Source organism: Aquarana catesbeiana, linkage group LG04, assembly GCF_042186555.1.
Source record: "Aquarana catesbeiana isolate 2022-GZ linkage group LG04, ASM4218655v1, whole genome shotgun sequence".
NCBI classification, from domain to species: Eukaryota; Metazoa; Chordata; class Amphibia; order Anura; family Ranidae; genus Aquarana; species Aquarana catesbeiana.
Genome location: NC_133327.1, coordinates 16673363 through 16679528, shown reverse-complemented (window position 1 = coordinate 16679528; position 6166 = coordinate 16673363).

Here is a 6166-nt window from a genome sequence, read left to right as displayed (position 1 = left end):
AATTTTACATTTTAGGTTCACTGTCCTAACTGTGGCCCCTGAAAGCACCAATGAGCCACACATAATATTCACCTGCTGTAGGAGATGATCAGAGACCGGGGATGTGTTTTGTGGGATTGTTAGAGATCACTGGCATTACAGCTCTTTTGCAAGTTAATAGTCCCACTTCCACCACTTGGGTCTACGGAGTCCCACACAGCCAGTAGCAAATGAGTATCACTAGACGAGGTAACATAGTTCAAATTACTATCTCCAGAATATTTTAATATTTTCCCACTCTATACTGTTTCCTTACTGGGATAATGGTTGTGACATACATTATTCATTTCCATGTACCCCCTAGGAAGAACATAAAATCAACTTTTACTTGCTATTCAATAAAATTACTGTGTGTTTTTTTTGCTGATCGTAATCATTTTTTATCTTCCTTTTTTAATTTGCATCTCCTCTATGGGTGAATATAATGTTCTCTTCCCTCTTTCTTTTGTTCTTTTTTTTTATTCAGGAAATGTCTATCTTGTCTAATCTTGCTCCTACTCACCCTTTGCCAGTCTTGCTCCTTTTTCTCTCTCTGTATCTTAAGCAAGGCATCTCATTCTTATGCTGCGTACACACGGTCCGATTTTCCGACGGGAAATATTGGATGTGATGTAAGCTTGTTGTGGGAAAGTCCGATCGTGTGTATGCTCCATCGAACATTTGCTGTCGGACTTTCCACCAACAAATGTTGGCTAGCAGGTTCTCAAATCAAATTTTCCACCAACAAAACTTTGTTGTTGGAAAGTCCGATTCGTGTGTACACAAGTCCGTCGCACAAAAGTCAGCGCATGCTCGGAATCAAGCAGAAGGAGCTGCACTGGCTATTGAACTTCCTTTTTCTCGGCGCATCGTACATCTTGTACGTCACCGCGTTCCCACGTTCGGAATTGTTGGACAACATTTGTGTGACCGTGTGTATGCAAGACAAGTTTGAGCCAAAAACCTTCAAACAAAAATCCACGGTTTTGTTGGCGGAAAGTCCGATCATGTTTACGTGGCATAACAGTTCTTTTTTTTCCCCAAAAAATTAAACCCTAGACATTTTGATAGTTTCTACTGATTCTTCAGGGGTGTAAAAGTGCTCATCATGCGCTCAAGGTGCAATACAAACACAGTCTCATATAGTAATAGGAATGGCCACTGGCATTCTAGGATGCCACTCTTTATAGACTCTGTTGTCCCCACACTCCAACGTTTCTTTATGAGGTCACCATCACCATGAAATGATAGAAAAGCCAACTAGGGAATGAGGGAGGGGGTTGGTGGAGGAGACGAGAAAACCGTTTATTCCCACTAAAATAAACAGCCAATCCCTAATCATAGCATGTAGTGCTACAATCCACAAGAAATTGATTTAACAAAAAAAAAAAAGTTTTAAACGCTTCTCATTGAACAAGGAGGCTAAAGCAGCAAGTTTCCCACCTTAATGACATTATCTGTCATCATGAACAGATTAACAAACACTTTGGGGTGTTTTACCATTTACAAGTCTACAATATAATATCCCCCGCAGCGGGACCCAAATAATTTCTTGGATATCATTCAATTCCTGACACTAGGCTCACTTATATAGCCCGCTTGCATAGGATGAACTTAAATATGCCATTCAATCCTTCCCAAGTAAACAAAATGGAGGCCCTTCAATAAACAGATTAAAAAAAATGGAGATCCTGATGGTCTTCCCATAGAATGGCATAAACATATTTTTCCCCTGAGCTATCAAAGTCTATCAACAAGCCTTCTCTAAGGAAACCCTACCAAAATCCAGGAGAGAAATGATCCATACTGTGCTTCCAAATCCTGGCAAAGATGTAGAATTATGTGGCTCATATGATCCCATATCACTGTTTAATTGTGAGGTCAAGATTCTAGACAAACCTCAAGTAAATTGCCTCCCTAAAGTAATTTTGAACCTAATGGACCCAGACCAGACAGGCTTTATGCCAGACAAACATACCTTTATAAACATTGGGGAATTGCACTTGGAGATGCATGAAGCATGCAGGAGTCTGGAAAATCGAGCCCAACCTTGTCAGGGGGCATCCACAAGGCCTTTGGTTCTGTAGAAAGGGAATATCTATGGGCATAGCTCTCAACTGTCCCTGATTTCGAGGGACTGTCCCTGATTTGGAACAAAGTCCCTCTGTCTCTCTTTCCTCCTCCTTTGTTCCTCATTTTGGTCTAATCTATATAGTTGTATATAAAATGCACTTTTTATATTTTATCACTTTTTTAAAACATGTTTCCCTAGTGCTAAACCTTTCATCCAATTTCCATTTCCAAATGCCAATACAAAGGAATATTAGCAGTAAAAAAAAAGGCAATCGTGGGTTTAACTAATATTTTTTTTGTATAATTCTCCTTTAAGAAGGCGTGGCAGGGGGTGTGTCCTATGCCTACATACTTTTTCTAATAAGTGTCCCTTGTTCCCATCTCAAAACGTTGGGAGGTATGCTATGGGTAGTACTGAACACAATGGTATTTGGGCCCATATTTAACTAAATGATAAAATGACTCTACACTGACCCAGTTGCAAGGGTACATGCAAGCAATCTCAACTCTTCTTTTATCCAACTACAATGGGGAACAAGGCAGGGTTGCCCCTACCACCATTCTTATTTGCATTGGCAATAGAACTGATGTGCAAATCTAATAAGACATTACTAAAAACTTAAAGGACTTACCCGGGATGGACTAGAGGAAAGTTTTCCCTCTACGGAGATGACAACCTAATTTATCTACATTTGAAGAGGCAGTCCTTTACTGAATTGTTAGGGATTATTGGCACTTTCTCAGGTTTAAAATAAACATTAAACTGGAAAAGTCAATCATCTTTCCCATTGGACCAACACAACTCCAAATCACAACATCAGACACCCCATTTCAGTAGGTCGATAAAATCAAATATCTAGAGATAATGATCTCACCCCTCAAAACCCATATTAGACTGAACCTTGACCCCGCTAGTTAAAACATTGTCAGCCAAACTTAAAGCTGATCTCCATTTTTCCTTTCACTTTAAATAATGGGTGCCCAACCTTTTGAAGAGTGAGGGTCACTTTAGCGACTTGGTAACTGGTCACGGGTCACAATGAGTGGAGAGGGCAGATGACATATGCATATGCAGAGCAGACATGGACACAGCCTGCTCTACTCTATGGGCCCTCCGATCCGATCTCCCCAGACAGAAGGGGAAGGATCCCATTCATTTTTTTAATATGAATCGGATTGAAGATAGGCGGGCGTAAACGGACACAAGTCTGTTTACATCTGCTGCTCTATAGAGGTGAATGGAGGGTCAATTGGGTCCACCAGAAAAGCAGACAGGCAGACCCGATCGGACCACTAAAGGGGCTTAAGATTACTATCACACTGATGCACTGCAGTTTACTGCACCTCAGCTGACCTCAATTTTCAATTCTTCCTCAAGATTCCTGCAGGTATCGCTGGCTGCTGCTGTCCCCCAGCTGGGAATAGCTGGTGGCTGCTGCTGGCTGTCCTCCAGGGCTGGTACTGCTGGCGGGTACTGCTGGCTGTTAGGTATAAAAAATGGGCCACCTCCTTTGAATGGCTGAGCTCTGCTCAGACCAATTTTATTTTGTTCCAGCTGTGAGACGGAAGTCTCTTTCTCACAGCCCCGAACCCCATGTACTGTATGCAGCTGAAGCTACATATAGAGATTAGAGCCAATGCAGCACTTAGTGAAGGAAATCCTTTGTTTGGACCAGCTTGGTACAAGTGAACTATTTGAGGCAGGGTGCCCAACCGCTTGTCTGGGGTTTTAAATAATTTTCTAGCAAAAAATACAGATTTTTACCTGTAAACACAAAATGTCAGAAAAGGGCCTGGTCTTCAAGTGGTTAAAGGGAGTGTGTCAAATATTGAACCAGTCATCACTATCCAGCTCCGGAACATCTATCAGCCATTTCTGCCAGAGAGCTGACAATTATGTGAATGAGATCAGGCTCAAGTTATTGTAGGGAACTGTGGTAGGTTTCTCAGAGCATTCAGTCAAGGACCGAGCAGGTAAGAGCTATAGGAGAGAGAGGAAATTGGCTACCAAAGGCGTGGGATAGCTGCCAGTGTCTAAAATAGTAAGAGGCCAGGACATTAAATTTTGTGCAAAAATCTGGGGAAAGAGAGTAGTTTACCTTGATACACTATATGGGCAATGGTTTTAACTTTGTATTTGGTACATGCATAAAAACACAACAAAAATATCAATAGATGTAATGATGAAATGTGAAAAACGAAGTGCACCCATGGTATCAGTAGCTGGCATCGCCAGAAATAACTTCTTGTAGGCATTTTGTATAATTGCCCTGTTGTCTCTGACATCTACCCCAAGGAAACTGCTGGTTACTTCTCCATGGAAAACTCCTTCAGGAATAAGATGTTTGTGGGTTTCCTTGCATGAACTGTCTGTTTCAACCCCCCACCACCAACAAAATGTCAATTGGAATCCAATCCCTCTTCTTCTCAAGCCCTTCCCTGGTGGATTTGCTAGAGTGCGGAAAAGTCCAGAATTCGTAGCATTTCCCAATATCTTGTTTTATTAAAGGAGAACATAGCACATCATACAGAAAAAAAAAGAACAAAAACCATTGACAAAGCACACTATAAAGAAACAATGTACAGAATACAAGAAGTATCTAGAATCAGCTCATAGAACAGTCAAAAATTACTATAACATCCATAGATCTATCCATAACAGTTGAAATGTGATATCAACCTTTCCATCTCAGAGGGAAGTGGGGAAGAGGAAACGGAAAAATATAGAGGGGGGGGGGGGGGGCGGAGAGGGGGTAGAGGGGAGAACCAGATAGAGGAGGCCACAAGCATTGGGGAAATGGATACAGGAAAAGCACCAGAGAGAGACACAGAAGTTCATAAAGACATCAATACAGCTCCCAATGGGAGAAGGGAGTACACAGCCAGATCCAGCCCACTGGGACATCCATGGCTGCCAGACCTTGTCAAACTTACAAGGGCATCCAGGATTGATATATGTTAGCTTATACAAGGACAGCGCAACCTCAATCATGGGTTCTAAGGACGACACAGCAGGAAGAATAAGGGGGACCATTCACAGAGAATCTATAAAATATAAAGTAAGAAATCGATAATTTAGTGTGATAGGGCCGTTGACCATCATCAGGGATACCCAACAGGGCCAACTCCGGAGACATAGGTATTGACAACTGAAGCCTAAGGTTATTAAGCTAAAACATTTCAGACCAAAAGGCATTCATTTCTAAGGCACTCCCAAAACATGTGAAAAGAACTCAAATGGATCTGACAGTGAGGGCAGTGAGGGACCCTGTCTGGATACATTTTATGTAATCTCAAAGGAGTGTAGTATACTACATGCAGTAATTGGGTCTGGATCAACTTATCTCTAGAGGAGATCGCCAGTTTGGGGCATTGTTCAAGACAGTCCTCCCAATCCCCCCTCCCCATCTACACAGGGGATGTCATCCTTCCATAAATCCCACAACCGGTCGATCTTGGGAGAGTCAGTAATGAGCAGGGTCCCATATAATGCAGAGAGTGGCTTATCAAGAGCATCCTGGGACAGCAGTTCCTCAACAGGATCCATCTGGAGGAGAGGCTGGGTAGGAATTCCTCAATATCGTTATTGAAAATGTCACATGCACATCACAAACACTATGGGGACAATACCAGTTAACGTGTTTTGCCCTATATACAGCGCTTACTCATATGGTTATACAAGTTATGAGTAAGGGCTCTATATATTTAGCTTATAAAAATGAGAAGTGTTCACTGCGCTTAGATTCCAAGGAGCAGCTGGCATAGAATTGTTGTTAACAATAACATAGATAAATAAAAGGGTATATGCAGCGCTAAAAATATTATATAAATAAAAGTCCACGAATGTTGGAAGAAAAGTGAATTTCCTTTACAGAACCACCTAGAGTGTGAATCTGACAAATTAAGGTGAATAAAGATATCCTCCACCGAACATCAACACACCGGGCCTCTTGCCGCAATCAGTGGATGACTAGATTATAGGTGGTCAAACGGGCAACGTATATCCAAAAGATGGTCTCGTCTCCACCAAAGTAACAGGCACCTGGATCTTGTATAGCCCTCACGTATAGTAAAT